Source organism: Vicugna pacos, chromosome 1, assembly GCF_048564905.1.
Source record: "Vicugna pacos chromosome 1, VicPac4, whole genome shotgun sequence".
NCBI lineage: Eukaryota > Metazoa > Chordata > Mammalia > Artiodactyla > Camelidae > Vicugna > Vicugna pacos.
The window spans coordinates 17,641,999-17,661,436 of NC_132987.1; the positions used below are offsets into that span (position 1 = coordinate 17,641,999).

The following is a 19,438-nucleotide window of genomic DNA, read 5'->3' on the forward strand; positions in this document are numbered from 1 at the left end:
GGCTGCCAGGCCCGGTCTGTGTGGCACCTATCGCGTCCCAGCACCCGGTCACGGGCTAGAGCTGCTTGCTTCTTGGCAACGGGGATTTCATATCAGCTGCAACGTCTCCTAGTGTCTGTAGTTATTTAAGCCCCGTTGCTCTGCTCTGGAGGTCGCAGGTTTGAGTCTAAAGGAACCGGTGCCTGACGTTCCTTTTTCCTTCAAGGAGAGTCGGACGTTGAAAAGAGGGAGAGGTCTTATTTTCCTACAACTGAAAGAAGTGAACGCACTGACACGCCAGGGAGTAATACCTAGTTTGCTTGCTTGTCTACGTTTAAAACTTAAAACATGACGTCCACCTTTCGCTATGTTACTCTTGAGAGAACCAGGACCCGGGTGAAAGTTACTGGGAGATAACTTAGAAGGGTTTTGCAACAAATTGGGGTTGTCCAACTCTGAGAACGGTCAGTTTACCAATGGCCCTTTTGCTTTTGTTGGAAACAAGCAGGCAAAGACTGGTTGACTATCTTTTTAGACTTGTGCAAGTCAGTCAGTTTTACGTTAAGAGGGTGGTTGGCCTATAGATGACTTGTCAGGTTCTTAGATAACTCCAGTTGGTTCCCTTTCTCTTGCCTGACCTCCCACAAACACACTCACCTATCTGGAAACACTCAGGACATTTGCGGTGATTCCACGGTTAGAGCATTGTGGCATGCACCACCTTGATAATTTATTTGTAGGGGAGGGGTTGTCCACAAATTTGTCCTCCTATACATTTTAGCATTTCCTTTTCTTATTTTTAAACTGCAGCTGGGGAAAAATACTATTTACTTAAGCACTGAATTAGATTCAATTATTCCATCTCTGACTAACACCTAGGAGTGTTTTCTGGGAGAGCAGGCCAATGACTTTTCCTTAATTACGTTTTTTTTTTAAGTATGCATCTTGACTATTCTCAGTTCCCTTTAATTATCTCTTTTATCCTCCATTTCACTTGAAGCTTCTTTGCTTTTTGTGCATTGTCAGCTTGTGTAGTGTACAATTGAAATTTTTCATTTGTTTCACTCCCTCAGTATATAATATTTCCTGCTTAACTTTACTCAAAAACTTCTTGAAGGATATTCCCTACTTCTGGTGGGCATTTGCTTTAGCCCTAGTCTCACTGAGGCCTTTTTTTTTTTTTTTTTAAGGTTTTCACAGCGCCAAAGTCTGGTCTTTCAGTTCTTCGGTTCTAGAACCTTGGGGAAAACAAAGCTTTGGATAAATGATTTAAACTGTCTAAACTTTCAAAGTACTACCTAGGGCTCCACTTTTTGCAATACAAAGTGCAAATGGAACAGGAATTAATAATCAGAAGTTATATTGGAAATTAATGATTCCTTTAATAGGCTACTTATTGTGAAGCTGTTGTGTACAACACCTTGTAATATATATTTGGGAATGCATGAATGAGATCAGATATGCATGTCCTTAGGGAGCTCACAGTCTGAATGACTCCATAGTTTGATAAACATAATTCAAATAAAGGGTAAATCGAATGGTTTTAAAGGATTTGCATTCAAAGCCCATTATACCTTCTCCCCTCTGAGAGATCTCATTCATTCTTGTGACTTTAACTGTAATCAAATCACACAACTACATTGTCAGCCTTGACTGTTCTCCATCCAGTCTCATGTCTTCAGTTGCGTGGACATTACCCATTACTTCCAACAAAGCACATTCCTTTTTCTAAGAGAACTTAGTCATGACTTCCCACTTCTGTTAATGGTACTAGCTTTCACAGATCACCCACAGTTAAACTGCTTGAATCATCTTCCTCCTTTCACACCCCTATATTTAATCCATGCTTAAATTCTACTGGCTCTTCATTCTTAGTGTTTCTCACATCTTTCTGTTCCTATGGCCACCCTCTCATTCAGACCTTATCATTTTGTGCCTGCATTACTACAGTGTCCTTGCAATTATTTTTACTGCCTCTGGTTACTTATCTCAGTTGAAGTCCATCCTCCACATAAAGTTTCCTATCGAACACATTGGACACACTACTTCGCCCTTTCTACAGTGAGTTCCTGTTGCTGAAAGGCTGATGTTCATATTCAGCTTTGGATATAAGAGTCATTACCCTCTGCATAAACCTTCTGTCTCATATAAACTGACTTTCTCAAGTTGAAGTGATGTTGGGTTCTTCCAAACCCCAGTAACTCAATGTCTGCCTGCTCATTTGCACATATGAATTATAGCATTGTATGGGTTTACCCATGTAACATATCTTGAGCTTCTGTCATTTACCAGGCATGGTGTTGGGTTTGGGAATATGGTGGTGAGCTTCATAGACTGTCTCTGCCCTTTTGGAAATTTAAACTTAATGAGGGAAATAGATATCAAATTGTCACACATTTCTTTATGAATGGTGATTAGTGTTACGAATGAAAAATATAGGGTGCAGTATAAGCATGTAATAGGGGAACATGGTCTAATATGGAGGGCAATGAGGAGAGCTATGGAGAGTTTCCTTCAGGAAGTGACATGAGCTGAGTTCAAGGATGAGTATGAACCAACTAGAAAAATAGAAGAGCATTCCAGACAAAGGGAACTGCTTTTGCAGAGGCCCTGAGGCTTTTGATAATTATTCTATTTTGTCTTAATAAATTAATTCAGAGGTAAGTGCTTGACCTTTTCTTCTTAATCCCGCTACTATATATAGCACTATGTCCTGCATATGCTAGGTTCTCAGTAAGTATTCAATTGAACTATCTATTTAGAGGAGTTGGACAAAATCTCTAGGTGCCTTTTTAGGCTGCACCATGATCACCTCCAGCCTTCTTTGGTTTGTGTTTAGCATTACAACATCACCCTTTTCAATAAATTTAAAACTTTTCCCATGTTTCCCAGACTCCTGGGTGATTTTACATTGATTGCATTTTTTAACTTTTTATTTTAAGATAATTACAGATTCACAAGGAGTTGCAAAGATGGTACAGAAAGATCCCTGTGTAACTGCACCCAGTTTCCCATTGGTCACATTTTATGTAACTATAGTGCAGTATCAAAACCAGAAAATTGATATTGGTATAAATATGTGTACAGTTCTGTGTCATTTTATCATGTGTATATTTGTGTAACACTACAGTCAAAATCTCCTTCTTGCTACTTCTTTATAGTCATACCTGCCTACTCCCCCACCCCCAATATTTCTAACCCCTGGTGACAACTAATCAACTATATCCATCTCTATAATTTTGTCATTTTCCATAATGTTACATTAATGGAGTCATACAGTGTGTGGCCTTTTGAGATTGGCTTTTGTTACTCAGCATAGCGCCCTGGAGAGCCAGCCAAGCTGTTGTGTGTATCGATAGTTTGTTCCTTTTTACTGCTGATTAGTATTCCATGGTATGGATGTTTAATATGAATGTTTAAAAAATAGTTTAACTGTTCACCTATTAGAAATTTTGGTTGTTTCCAGTTTTTGGCTGTTATAACCTTACATGAACAAACATTTACAGGTTTTTGTGTGGACATAACTTTTTGTGTTTCTGAGAAAAATACCCAGGAGTATAATTTCTAGGTTGTATGGTAAATGTATATTTCATTCTTAAAGAAACTGACAAACTTTTCCAGCGTGGCTGTATCATTTTACATTCCCACCAGTAATGTGTGAGAGATCCAGTTTCTTTGCACTCTCTTTGGCATTTGGTATGTTGTTATTTTTTATTTTAGCTGTTCTGATAGATTTATAGCGATGTCATCATGGTCTTAATTTGCATTTCTATAATGATTAGTAATGATAGAAACATTTTTATTACTTATTTGTCATCCATATATTATTGAAATATGAATAAAATATTTTAGTGAAATACTTTTTCATGTCCTTTTGCCCACTTTCTAATTGGACTTTGTTTTTTGACTGTTGAGTTTTGAAAGCTCTTTATATATTCTAATTATGAGTCCTTGGTCAGATAGGTGCTTTGCAAATATTTTCTCCTGGTCTGTAGCTTAGCTTTTCATCCTCTTAAACATAGGTTAAACAATGAACTTTGATCTCAACTTCACACCATATAAAAATTAATTCAAAATGGATCATAAATTTAACTTGTAAAGTATAAAATTAAACTTTTAGAATAAACAGAAAATCTGCAGAACCTTGGGCTTAATGAAGAATTCTCAGACTTAATACCAAATGCATGATGTATTTCTTAAAAGATTGGTAACTGGACTTAATCAAAATGAAAATTATGCTTTTTGAAAGACCCTGTTACGAGGAGGATTACACTTTACTTTGATCACTTTGTAATGATTTGAGTGAGGCAAGATAATAAAATGCCTTTGAATCATACTGTAGGCTGGCACAGAGAGCTAAGGCTTTTTTTTTTTAAACTGTATTTTTGGGGGGTGGGTAATTAGGTTTATTTATTTAGAAAGTTATTTTAATGGAGTTTCTGGGGATTGAACTCAGGACCTCATGCATGCCAAGCATGTACTCTACCAGTGAGCTATACCCTCCCTCTCAGCTAAGGCCTTCTTTACATTCTTTTCTCTGTGCTGGTATGTCTTTTTGACAGGCAGCTATTAGAACTGTATAGGGTATTCCAAGTCTGGATATTCCTTGATTTTGTTCTGTTTTTGGTGATTATAAGTATTTATTGGTCTTAAGCTTCATAGTGACTTGCTCTCTTACATGGACAACTGATAAGAGTTTAAAAAAATTTTTTTGTGAGGTTAAACCCAGCTATTCTATAAGCATGAATTTGGCCTCTGTTGGGTTTTAGTATTAAATGCAAAGTAAAATCTCCTAAGCACATTTTAGAGTTTCCCATTTGTTTACTCTACAGAGCACCAATAAGCACAGAGTATAACAGGAGGTGGTCCTAAAAGAAATTAATAACAATGAATGTTCTAATCTTTAATGGCAATGTGTGAAAAATGGGAGGTGCCCATTGTACAGTTCTGGACATCTTGCTCTTTTTAAGGAAAGACTGCCACCTGAATTCAGACAGTGAATGCTCAAGAAGTGTTTTAAGCTTTACCAAGAATTAGAACACCTTCAGGTAGGGTCTTCCAATTTCACTTGGAGATCTAACCCTCTCATCTCCCATTCTCATTAAGAATTTTAAAATAGTGCCAGGACCCATGAATTTCAGTTATTTTGATTTGTATCTTTTTTATTTCTGATTTGGCAGTTGTTTTGCAGTGCCATCTGTCATGTTGGCTTTTAGGTAAAGGTACGGGATTATTGACAAAGGAAGATTCCTGTTACCTTCTGAAAATGGGAGAATAGCTGCCCTCCCTGAGCAGTAATGCTGCAATCCTTAGCACTGTTTAGACAGAAATGAAAAGTATTCCAAATGAGAGCTGTTTTGCAGAAACAGCCGCTACTTGTCACTTTGACTTATGTCATAAACTCAGAAGAATAAAAGAGTTCTCTACATTCTCCAGTATATTCATAATACAGTTATTGGGGGAAGGGGAATGATGAGTCAGTGTTATGCTTTCTATTAAAAATGAAAAGTTGTGGTCTGGTGGAAAGAGTTTCCACCTTCTATTACTATTTGGAGGTCTTTACTACTTGCAAAATGATTACAGAACATGTGATTCTTTTGCTTCAGGAGTGTTTTAAGAATTTATTAAGCTTTCAAAAACTTGTAAGTTGTGACTGATTGGATAAGGGAAATGAGGAAAAGGAAAGAGTTATAAGTCATGATCAAGCAAGGTGGACAAGATTGTACCTTTATAGCTAGGGGGTGTCCTCTACCAAGAGGGCAAGGATTAGGAGAGGAACACGTTAGAGGAGTAAGGAGGAAAAATGGGTTTCATTTTGGACATTGCGAGTTTGATGTGTTTTCTGGAAATCCATTTACAAGTGTCCAGTAGACAGTTGGATATTCTGGAATATTTTCTGCACCATCAAGCAATTTTCCAATTCTCTATGGATACAAGCTGGGTGACCTACAATTTAACTCAATTCTGACACTATCCACTTGGAGATAGTATCAGATCCCACAGGTTAAGGACTCAGTCCTACAAGAGTGCCCCCACTTCAGACACCAGTTGTAAGTCCAGCTTGTTCTCCTGTTCTCTAACTGACCAGTTATAAATCAGAGGTTCCCACAACTCTCTCCTCAGATTCAATCATTTGTTAGAATGGTTCACAAAGCTCTTCAAAACATTTACTTATGTTTACCAGTTTATTATAAAGGGTACAGATGAACAGCCAGGTGAAGAGGTACATAAGGCAAGATGCAGAAAGATCCCAAGTGCAGGAACTTCTGTCCCTACAGAACTGGTCCTTGTGCGTCACCCTCTTGGTATATGGATCCATTCACCAACCTGGAAGCTCATCATATTTTATCCAGGATTTTTTATAGAGCTTTAATCTCCAGCCTCCCCACTCTTCCACTGACTGAAAGTTCCAGCCCTCTGATCACTTTGTCTTTCCTGTAACCAGTCCCATCTTGAGGTTTTCTAGGGGCCCTAGCCTAATCATTTATTAGCATAAACTCAGATATGCTCAAAAGGTGCTTCTTATGAATAAGGAAAGATGCTCATATCACCCAGGAAATTTCAAGGGCTTTAAGAGTTCTGTGCCAGGAACTGGGACAAAGACCAAATATATTTACTAAACAACAGATATACAGATTTAGTGTTTAAACCTAGGGAGGTGATTATTATTGGAAGTCTTCAGCATATTGATCAGTGGTTCTTAACCTTTTAATGATAAGAGGCTCACCACCATCTTCCCCAGAAGAATATATATCTGCCTAAAGAATCACATCATTCCAGGGGGTTAATGGGTTCCCTGAAATTCACACATAAATCTTGAGTTAACAGTTCCTATTCTTTATTCATCCCAAAATCAGTCACAAAAACATATAGCAAAATTTAAAAGTCATTTAAAATCATTTTGGAATGGTAAAAATTGTAACAGGGTTTTAAAACTCATGTAAGGTGTTACGTGGGGGACTTGACTCTAAAGAATCTTAATCTTTTGCCCAGAGTATACCAGTGATTTTCTGCAAGGTGTGTTATAGCTATAGAAAGGGCTTTGTGTAGCAGATGGTGTAGCAGGCTTGGGAGGCAGAACTAGATGAGAGATCCAATCTAAGACAAAGTAAGGCACTTGTGAGTCCAGCACAGACAAAGTGGAATAGACAGAAATTATAAGTGTCCCATGATATTGGCATAATAGTCACAGCCCACAAGATGGATGATGGGTCAGACAGATCCTGAGTGGTACTATGATTTAAAAGCTAATGTATCAATTGCTAAAGTGATGGGGCTGAGTATGAGTCAAGCACCATGGATAGCTCCGAGGCAAGGGCGTTTACTGCCTCAAAGAATCTGAAGCAGATGAGGCCTTTCTTTCTTTCTTTCTTTCTTCCTTCCTTCCTTCCTTCCTTTCTTTCCTTCCTTCCTTCCTTCCTTCCTTCCTTCCTTCCTTCCTTCCTTCCTTCCTTCCTTCCTTCCTCTTCCTTCCTCCCTTCCTTCCTTCCTTCCTTTCCCCACTAGGAGGCAGCTAGCCTGTCTGGTCAATACCACGTCTGAGGTGTACTATGAAAGATGGTACCCTGGATCTGTAAGTCATTACATTACTGCAATTTTGAAGAATAATTTAAACTGTTCTTATGGTCTAGGACAACACCACACCCGTGTCTGAATAGCTTCACTCTTTGTTATGCCAGGATTGAAAAGTAGGCATTTGAATGCATCCTAGTGGATTTCCTGGGCTATCTTATCATCTTCAAAGACATCTAAATGAACTTTGCCAACCGAGCGAATATCTCAATCTTTATACAACACCTCAAAACCCTTGTCATTCCAGTGCCCCAGAGATGGTTCTTGCTCCCTTGGACTTTCAGATTCTACTGTTTTGCACCGTAAATCCTTCTTACATAGTTCATTTACTCTGTTTAGAGAGATCTCTTCTTGGCCCTTGGTCTTTGGACATTCTTGTCTACATTGAAGAGTAACATGAGTAGAATTTAATAGTGAGAAGGAACTTTAATAATCATCTAGACCCAAATAGCTCTTTGTGATTTGTACCATACTTTAAAAGGATAAACATTGTGGTGCCTGATTAGAAAGAAGCATGAATGATAAATTGTTTCCAGTTCTGAGACCACCAAAGCATGTTTATAGCATGTTGATACAGTATACAGGGGCTATAATCATATTTTATTACATTAAAAACTCACTACAGAAAAAGTAAAGGCTGCTCTTCATATCCTTTTTAATCTAACTATGCTCTGGTTTTCCTGTTATGAAAAAAAAATCCTTTGTGTGAGTAAAATTATAGAATCTTTGCCTGAAAGAAACCTGCAGATAATCTTTAGTTCATCCTTGTCTCTTTTTTTATTGGGGACAACTGAGAACCAGAGAGACACACTTGTCCACTGTCATGTGCTATTATATATGTCAGTCAGATTTCTAAACACCTAATTAAAAAAAAATTTGTGTGGATAGCCTTACATTTTAGGATTTTATTTTCAAATTTTATAAGCACTGACTTATTTGCTATTTATTTTAAAATAAGTTCTCTTAACATGTAAAATCTGCTTTTCAGTCTTAATTACTTATTGAGAGGTGAGGGCTACCTCTTATCCAAGTAGATTAAGTATTTTCATGATTGTGTTTATGAGTTTGAAGCAGATTATATTCTGGGAATTTCAGTTGTCACAAGTCTGTTACATTCTACACTAATTGGACCCAGCCAAACTGAAGTACCATTTTATAAACTTCCCAAAGTTGCTAGAGGCTGCACAAAAGCAGGGCTTTGGTTAATATGGGGAGAAAGGATGCGTTAAACCTCTCTTATCACCCAAGAATGAAGCTCATAATAGAAAATTTAAGGATAAAAATAGTTTCAAAAATATTATGTGATGAGTCTGAAAAAAATTGAGAATCTGTTTGGGTCCTAATGGTGCCAGAAGTTTACCAGAGTACAAAGAAAGTGAAAGAAAAGAAAACCCAAAATATCCACAAAATTGGGGGGTACTTGAACATTTTCTTCTATTTTTCTCCTTTTGGAGGCAAGTGGGAATTTTTTAATACACAGGGAGGACATGATAGCCATCTGCAGAGAAAAGGTCAGTCTTTGTTGATATTATTCTTTTTTTTTTTATTGTTCCAGAAGGAGGTAGATTTTTTTCCCCCTCAAAATCAGAAAAAGAAAAATTCTCTAGCAGTTAGTTTTAATAGTGAAATTAACTCTCTAGCAGAGAAATATTGTGTCACCAGAACTCTTCAAGTAACGATGAGGCAGTATTTAAGATATTGTGACTTTATCGCACCAGAACACTGTCAGAAAAAAGGAGGGGGACATAGGATTTGAAATTAAGGACATTAGTAAATTTAGTAAAATACTGATTTCAAAGTATCATTTTTTGATGTTCTAGATTGTGGTAGCCCTAATCTGTTTAGTGACACATACGAACACATCAAGTGTTCTGGACTTTAAGATGAATAATTGTGAATTTGTGACTGATCTAAGCAGTACACTTATTTGGCATTTGAGAAAATAGTCAAAGTGACATTTGTTTGGACTGAGAGTTTCAGAGGTGTCAGAAAATGAAATCTTGGCTTCATATCATTTTGGGATAGACAGTTGGTTCTGGGGCTCCCAATTAACTGAAATGTTAAAAGCTGTTTCAGTTAGTGGTTCCCTGCTCTACCAGCCTCCATATCCCCTTCTTAAAACATTTTAAAGCACCTCCTTGGCTCTCCCAAAGTGAAATCCGTAACTCTTCTCACATGTAACCTTTTAAGGGTTGGCATAATGCCCCAGCTGTATTAAGGGAGAAAGCACAGGAAGCTAATTTAAATCATTTAAATGAGTAAATACTTAGGTACTACTGTACTGGAAAGAAGTAATAAAATAGTGATATATTTGCAGATGAGGTAAGGTTGGCTGTGAATATGACTGCTGCACTACAGACTGATATAGGTATGATGTATGGTTACTTAAATATAATAAGTGATACTGTTTTTGATGTGACTTTCTGAAATGAACAGCTTTTGGTAAAGTTCCTAACAAGACAAAGTACAACCCTTTTCAAGCATTCTTGGAAAACTGTATAGTAAAATGATACAAAGCATATTTTGTGTTTGTATGTAAAATGGAGTTCGAGTCTAGGCTCAGATAATTAAAATAAACTTTATTTTCCTACATGACTGCATAGTGGAAAGTCTTTTGGGATGTGGGGCCTATTGCCACTCATTTTAGAACATCTAGCATTCATAGTCCTTGCCCACTAGATATCACTATTGTCACTTTGACAGCCAAAGTCACTTCCATAGATTTACAGAATGCATCTTAGGCAGTAGTGCTGTCTGTGTTTAGAACTGCTGAGATGCTAAGAGTATGGGGTTCTCTGCATGGTGTGTGTATGTTAGTGTAACTCCTTTTCTCTACTGCGCTTCTACCTCCCCCAAGCTTGTGCAGTGTATAATGTAAGGGGATGGAAATAAAATGTGCTATTAAACATTTTCCCCCATAGCATGTATAGCCCTCTAATATTCTATATGACTTATTTATTATGTTTATTAGTTTTTAGCTTTCTCCCCTATCTGAAATGTAAGCTCTGCAAAAGTGGGTGCTTTTGTAGGGTGGGGGTGGGAGAGTTCTTTGTCATAACCTAGAACAGTGCCTGCATAGCTGTTTAAATGTTGACTGACTGAATTAAGGAGTAAAACTTCAACTTTGTTTTTGTATTCCCAAGTATATATTATCTCACTATAATACTAATTGCAGTTCTCAAACACATCACATTGCATGTGCTGTGCTCTCTACATAGAGTCCTTGTCCCTTTTCCTCCCTTTTTCATCTTGCAAAATAATTCTAGTCTTTCTCATTAATCATCCTTGCTGCTTAAATACCACCTCTCATTCCACCCCTAACTTCAGTATTTCAGTTAATTGTATCTTCAACTTTCTTTTTATCTTGTGTCCCTTTTTATGGTTACACTTACCCTGTGTTAGAAGTAACAACTGTAACTTACTTACCTATCTGTTTCCTTTCGGTGCTGTGAATTGCCTTGAGGGCAAGGGACTCTGTCTTATCTCTCACTACCAGCACCCAGCATAATACGTAGTAAATTAAAGATAGTCATATGTTGAATTTCAGCCTGAAATATGTTTTAAACTGAATCTTTATAGAGCTCAAACATTGTTTTCAGGGTTGTGTTTCTTTCATCTCTTCCCAAAACCAAGATTTTTCCTGACAGTGCCGAATGATCAACAGAATGAACAATTTTATCTTGAAGTTCCTAGTAGTTTGTGGAATAATTGACATATTAAATTTTGATTGGCAATCATTAATTTAAACAGTCATTTCTTAGGGGTCAGAATTCCCTATTGAGAGTTGTAATATTTTAATTTCTAAAGAACACATGAATTAAATGAGAAAATAGATATGAAAATGCTTAAGAAAAATAATATGAAAATGAATATATGTATGTATATGTATGAATGAAATATTATGCTGTATGCCAGAAATTGACACATTGTAAACTGACTATACTTTAATTTAAAAATTAAAAAAAGTTTATAAAAAGGTATTATGATATGTAAAAAAAATGCTTTGTAAAGTATAATATACTAAACAAGTGTCAGATATTATAAAAATATTTATTCTGTCTACCTTTGCTTTCTGGGTAGGTTGTATGGGAAAGAGAACACTATAAGTTGATTACTCTTTGAACTATATATTGGTATTCTTAACTGTGACTTTATATTCTCTTAGTCTATGGTAATACCTACAGTTATAATGGAAGTTAATGATAAAAACTGCACAAGTGATTACTTAAACATTTTTAAGGAGTTTTTTAAAATCTCAAATAATGAACATTTAGATTGTTAAATTCAGCACTCAAATGCCTATTTACTTCTTGCTAAGTTCTTAGCTTGCTCTGAGAAAAAGCTTCTATCAGGTGAGGAAAGGTATCTGAATAATTAGGCTTTAACCATGAACGTGAATATAAATAACCAAGAAGAACATTAGTATACTTGTTAAGGCAATTATATTTTTAATACAAAAATAGAATTTTCCTGAAGTCAGTATTTATATGGTTCATTTACCGTTTACAAGGTTTTTTTCCTGTATGTTATCTCATTTGATCCACACTCTGAGCTATGTGGCAACATCACCATTTTAAACTTGAAGACATAGTCTCAAAATTTTATTTATTTTTGCCCTAAGTTGCAGAGCTGCCGAGTGGTAGAACTAGGATTCAAGCCTGTTTACAAATGCCAGATCATTTGTTCTTTCTACTGCACAGTGCCTGAGTATGGTAGAAATAAAGAACATATTATTTTAATAAAATATACATAGAACAAGATTTTAATAAATAAAGTAGTTTGATATTTTCTTTTTTTAATTTTATTTTTTATTGAAGTGTAGTTGATTTACAATGTTAGTTTCAGGTGTATAGCAAAGCAATTCAGTTATACATATACATACTTTTTTTTTTCAGATTCTTTTCCATTATAGCTTATTACAAGAAATTGAATGTAGTTCCCTGTGCTACACAGTAGGTCCTTGTGGTGTTTTCTTAGTCATACTTAAACCGTCACTCTTCATCATCTAATATACTTATTGTTTCACTTCAGGTTTTCAAAACTTCAGTTGATCACGTTTACTTCTCCTAAGTTTTGAGTTAAATCCCATACATGGCAAGCCTGGAACTTAATAATTTGTCATTCAAAACCTTTCCCAAATAATTTTTTTTTTCAAAAGACAGGGTTTTAATTCACCCCAGTCAAGGTTTGTTTATTCAGAAGGGCAATTAGAGACTGTTCTAGTTTGCCTTTTCAGTATGTCTGACCAGTCTTCTGAGCTGTCACTAAGTTTTCTCTCTCTCTCTCTCTTTTTTCTTCTTTCTTTCTTTCTTTTCTGTGCCACTAAAGAGGAATAATAGGTAGGATGAGCACATGGCCCAGTTTGTCTCCAACACTCTTCATTTACATGTTTGATTCTTTGACAGGAATTAATAGTGCCCTCTTTCAGTGTTAAAATTATCCTGGTTTGAATGATAAATTTGAAGGTTTATTCATTGTCTATTTATTGTTATGTAACGAATTACCCCCAAACTTAGCTGCTCAAAACAACATTTACTATCTCACAGTCTCTGTAGGTCAGGAATTCAGATGTGGCTTAGCTAGTGCCTCTGTCCCAGAGTTTTCTTGTGAGGTTGCAGTCAGGGTATCAGTAGGAGCCACCTCTCACCTGAAGGCTCAATTGAGGGAGAATCCATTTCCAAACTCACTCACATGGTTTTTGGCAGGATTTAGTTCCATATGGGCTGTTGGACTGAGGGTCTCAATTCTTTGCTGGCTTTTGGCCAGGCCCCCCTCTGCAGTTCCATTCCATGTGGGCCTCTCCATAGGGCACCTTACAACATTGCTGCTGGCTTTTGACAAAGGGAGGGACAGATAGACAGACAGACACAGACATGGACACCAAGAGGGAGAGACAGAGACAGAGCTCTGCAATGACATCCCATCACCTCTGCTGCATTCTGTTTGCTAGAATCAAGTCACTATAGCCAGTCTTTACTCAAGGGGAGTCATTGCAGAGGGCTTGAATACCAGGAGATAGGGATCATTGGGGGCCATCTCCGAGGCTGCCAATCACAGATGGTCACCCTAATAAAAGGGAAATTGCTTCCACATAATAGGTCTCCACAATGGAGTGCAACTCATTACCTGTTTCTGTTTTCCTTCAAGAAGAAATTTGCTTTACCCTTCTCTTCTTTCTTTAATGTTTAGTACCCATTCATACATACATACATGCAACTCTACTTAGAATTGACTCTAATTCACAAATTTGGCACATATACAGACTTTCTGCTTGAAGAGATCCATGCACATTTTCACATAATATAATTTGGGGGGATTCTATTAAGTATAAAACTGTAACAGAATTGTAATATACACATTTGTGGTGGTTTCTGCAGCTTTGAATGGGTAAATGAGTTCAGAGCCAGGCTTTGAGGACTTACTAAGTCATTTGTTTGAAGCCTTGTGCCAAAAAGCAGAGGTCATAGTGTGACCCTGCCTAGCACTACTCTCCTTCATGGGCACAAACTGTACCCTTAGCTTTAGCTGGCTGCTTGGCACATTTACTCTATTGGTTGGGAGGATGGAGGAATCACTGTACAATCCCTTCCAGCTACTGGAAGCTACAGAGAGTTATTTAAAAGGGTATTGTTGTTTTGAAGTGTGAGTGAAGCCACATCTTGAAAGGACAGATCATCAGAAAGTCTCCTAACCTTTTGGCCTCTACGGGCAGGAGGGAGGAAGGAACCTCAGTGCTGCTTATATTTCTGGAGTAAATAAGAGTTGCCCGGATCAAACTGTCCCTTTCCAACATCCACACTGTTGTTGGCAAGAATGAAAAAGCCCCCAAATTCTCTTCACCTCTACCTCCTCCAGTATCACAGCCTCACTCTTCTTTTCCTTGAGGTTGTCAGGATTAAGCTTTTTATCTCTGTTTACATTAACTACCACAAGACGCTGAGGACTCTTAAGGTCCTTCCTCATGCCCATATGTTCTGTCCCTGTACATTTCTATCCAGATCCCTTGCCTTCCTCCTGCTCTTTTCACTGGATTTCTCTTATCCTCAGCTTCTTTGAACATTTCCTTCATTGTTTTGTTTAGACTGAAACTGGGCTTTTCACCTGTTGACACCCTTTTCCTCAGTTTTCTCCTGCAATCTTCTTGGCTGGTGACTCTTTTTCTTCCCATATCCCTCATGCCTCCAGGCCTACGGTATAGATACAGACTTGCTCCTCATTGCTCTTTTCAGACCCCTCTCTTCCTCTTTCTCTAAACATTCCAGCTCGGAATCTCACCAGACTGTACCTTGTCGTAGTCATCTGTAGACCCTCTGGATCATTCCCCTCATTTCTTTAGGATTTTTAGCTCCTAGCTCATGGTCACTTTTTTTTAGCAGTATTTCTGTGATAACTTATGGAAATTTCATTATCTGTGATACTAGACAGTTTTTCTTAAATTCTAGACTTCCCCAATGATCATATACCGTGCCCTACCTTGAGGTACTTTTTCCCGTGGTTATTTCCTAGACCTTGACCTTACCAATAACTAAAACCCCTTTGTAATCTCAATTTTACACATCCTGGCCACCACCTTCTGTCCTCTCAAACCACTCCTTCTACTGCCTGAATACCAACAGCCCTTCTTCAGTCCCTCTGTTAAACCTGCATTCTATTAATCTACCGCTTTTCACTGGTCTTCAATAGGTCCGTCATTATAATTACGCCCTTGCATGTACTCTCACCTTGCTGACCCCTTCTTCTGGCTTTGTCAGCCATGCCTGGTGAAATTCCAGCTCTGCCTAAATCCAACTGTCTTATTCATGACAACTTCTGTACATTTTAATGTAGCTGGAGAAAAACTCAGTCATGCTGACTGGTCTCACTTTAAATTCATAATCATGAACCTCAAGAGGGTTAGTGCTGCCTGGCAGTCCTGGTGTATTTTCTGGCACATTCAGTATCGTATTCCTTCCTTCTTGCTTCACCCAGCCTCCCACCCTCCCCCACCATTTTAACTTTAGAAAAATAGACATGATCAGAGAGAATATCCACGAGCTCTCACCACCATGTCCACCTAATTAATTGCCTCTGGCTGTTGTACTTTCTGGCTCTACTTGGTCAGTAAATCAGTTCCCTCTCAATTATTCAAGAACATTGCTCCAGAAGTTCTCCCCCTACCCTGACGCAGCAGGTTTTTCTTTAAGAAGTTTTTCCACCAGTGAATAACCATGCTTTAATTTATTCCATCTTTAGAAAAAGAAAAAAGAAAAGAAAAGCTTCCTGACTTCACTTCTTCCTCTAGCTACTACTTTCTTCACTCCCCTTTACTCCCTGAAAATCCTTGAAAAGAGTTGTCTATATTTGCTTTCTCTAATTCCTCTTTTCCTCTGCTCTCCTAAACCCTCCCCACTCAGGCTTTGGCCCCGCCATTCTGCCCGTACTGCTGTTGTCAAGATCACTGATGACCTCCGTGTTCCTAAATCCGATAGTCTTAGTTATCATCTTATGCTATTTGATTATTCCCTCCTTAAAACATTCCCCTGTTTGGCTTCTTAGATTTCCTCCCACCACACTGACTGCTTGTTGAGGTGTTCTGGAGTTCAGCCTCCAGGCCTTGCCTTATCTGTGGTTATTCCCTAAGTGAATTTATCCCATTTTTACGCTGGCAACCCCTGATTTGTATCTCCCACCCACACTCTCTCCTAGACTTTTGACATATATTCAGCTGCTAACTTGACATTCTCACTTGGATGGCTAATAAAATTCTCAGTCTTAACATGTCCAAAATTGAACTTTTGATCTTTTCACTCAGAGTTGCAACTCCCACATTTTTTCTCTTCTGGCAACTCAGTCTTTCTGGGTGCTCAGGCAAAAATCTTAAGTATTATCCTTGGCTTCTCTATCTTTCACACCCCATATCTATTCTGACAGTATATCCAATTTAATAGTTATTTCAATTTTAACATTTATCTGGAATCTGAGTAAATCTTACTACCTCAAAAACTCTTGGCCTAGTCCAGACTTTCGTCACCTCTCTGAAATAACTGCATTTCTAATTATTGAAATAGCCTCCTACCTAGTCTCCCTGCTTTTGTTTCCTAGCCTGCTCCACCCATTTGTCTATTTCTGAAATTGCAAATTGCAGAGCAGTCCTTTTTAAAAAAAAGTCAGTTCATGTCTCTCTTTTCCTAAAGCTCTGACTTCCCAGCTTACACCGTGAAATATCAAAATCCTTACAGTGACCATCAAGGCTCTATAACAGTGTTGTCCCGTAGAAAATTAATGCAAGCCACATATGTAATTTTAAATTTTCTAGCAATTGTGCTGCAAAAGTAAAAGGAAAACAGATGAAATTAATTTTAACGTATCTAATTTAAACCAGGATATCAAAATACTACTTCAGCATGTAATCAATATAAGGAATTATTAATGAAAGTGTTTTACTTTTTTATATTGAGTCTTCAAAATCTGTTATGTATTTTACAGAATTTTGATACTAAATTTTGAATGGAAATGCTTGCTTTGTATTTTGATTGGTATTTAGGGTTCATAAAATTTGTAGTTGAAAGTAGATTTACATACCCGAGTAATTCTAAACATTCTTAACAGTTTTCTAATAACTGATTCCAGTATTGGCTTTTTAGTTTTAATTAAAGTTAAAAAGTTTTAAATTCCATTTTTAGCCACATTTCAAATGCCCAGTAGCCATATGAGGTTAGTGGCTATCATATTGGACAACGCAGCTCTTTACCATCTGGTCTCTCTTCTCTGACCTCATCTCCTACTGTTTCTCCTTTGCTCCTTCTGCTCCAGCTGTAATGGCCTCCTGTTCTTTGATCTCAGCAAACACTTCCCATTTCAGAGCCTTTGCATTTGTTATTCTCTTTGCTTAAAAAGCTTTGCTCCCAGATTCCTTCACCTTTTTCAGGTCTTCGCACAAATTTTCTTGGAGAAATTTTCCCTGGCCAGCCAGTTTAATATCTGCATCACTTTCCTTCTCTCTCAAATCTCCATTTCCAGGATGCCTTTTAAAAGAAAAGAGAAGAGGGCTGAAATGAGAGAGGTGGCGTGATCTACAAAGGAAGGCAGTGAAATACGAGAATTGTCCCACACAGAGAAACAAATTAATATGTTAGGCAAAAGCATAGAGTAAAATCCGGTTGAGTAAGTGACTGTCCTCTCAGCTTACTACTACCTAGGCAGCTCAGAGGATCATTTTTTTGTATATATGACTGACCCTTTATAGATTGTAAGCTCTTTACATGAACTGTCCTGCCTTAACATCCTCTTGTATTTTCTTCGGCACCTAGCATAGAACTTTGACCAGAAGGCAGTCTGAACTCTCCAATTATTGGCTACCTGTTGTGATATATTGGTTAGCCTTTTGTGTTTTCTATTCTGTGGTTTCCTCTCTACTCTCCTCCCTTCTTTTTCAGTGCCAGCAACTGATGTAGTTGCTTATGGTACTTGTGTGTTGGTTTCACATGCCCTATGGCTGTGGCTGTGACACTGATTGTTTCCTTGTCTATCCTTTTGCATCTTACTCATTTTCCAAAACCACCTCCTCTAAGAAGTCTTCACTGATGCTGCTGGCTTATTAACTCCCTCCTCAATGTTGCCTTTATGTGTATATACTTCTGTTTTGTATTTTAGTAGGGAATATAAACATGTACACACAATTACAGTAGCATGTGGGTTCTTGAGGGGAGGAACCATGCCTTACTAATTTTTTTTTCTGACTTTAATTCCTTCCTCAGTGCCTTGCATATATAGTAGCTCTGCAGTGCTTGTTTAATTAAATGACCCAGTCATAGGGCAGTAAGGGAGTTTGCTGTTAATGGGCGAACTTTATATTGTTTAAAATACAGCTCTTAAACCCAAGTACCTTTTTAAAAACCATATTGAGAGGCAAGAGATACAGAGCTGTGGGAGAGTGTGCGGAGAGGAACAGTAAAGTCAAAGATGAATCCCTAGATAGGAAGGGAGTCGAAAGATCTGAAGTTCGCAGAAGAACTTTTGTTGGAAAGCACATATGCTCAAATGGAGTGACAAGACATATCTGTTTGTATTATAGGAATACTGTTTTTAATTTTGCCCTGGATTTTGCTCTTGAGTATATTATTTCTTGATATATTTGTGCTGTTGTTTGAATTCCTATTTAACATTTGATAGTCTGACATCTGGGTAAAGATTAACCCTCATTTGTTAGCCAGGGGATTGGGACAGGTAATTAAGAGTCCTTCTAACTCTCTGATTCTGTTATTTTGAGGAAGCCAGACCCTGTTAGGAAGTCCTTAGTGGTACCCTTTTGGGCATAAGGATTTTCATCAGTTTGGCTTGTTTGCTGCTACAGTTTGTTCTTTATAAATGGAGTATGTATTAAAAGTGGGTATTTGGTGGGGAAGATATAGCTCAAGTGGTAGAGTGTGTGCTTAGCATGCACAAGGTCTTGGGTTCAATCCCCAGTACCTCCAAAAAGAAATAAACAAACCTAATTACCTTCCCCTCAAAGAAAGAAAAAAAAAAAACACAAAACAAAATGAAAGTGGGTATTTGAGTTGCCTTTGAGGATATTTTGCAAGCTCATAATATGAAAATATGCTTTGATTTTGGATTAACTATATTGTCAGGAAATTGGAGTTCTTGAAATTTTTCTCCAGAGTTGTTTTTGGAGACTCAGAATTTTAAGCTAGCCCTGTGTTTTGGCGATTAACTCTTTTCTAATCAAGGGTTCTAGGTAAACCAGAAGACCATTTCTTCCTCTCTATAGTGATTTATTGCTAATGGGTGGTAGGTAGTACATGAGCATATTCCAGCAGGCCTCAGAAAGAAGCAGCAAGGGATGAAAATTCTTTTTCCATGGCTCTTAGACATATATTCTTTGCTTTAAATAATGTTAAGTATTGAA

General features: G+C 37.5%; 1 protein-coding gene across 3 annotated transcripts in view; it reads left to right on the forward strand.

Moving 5' to 3' along the window:
• The window catches only part of ARMC8 (armadillo repeat containing 8), a 95,786-nt gene that overhangs the window by 589 nt on the left and 75,759 nt on the right, over positions 1-19,438 (forward strand). The gene's annotated exons all lie outside the window — the stretch shown is intronic.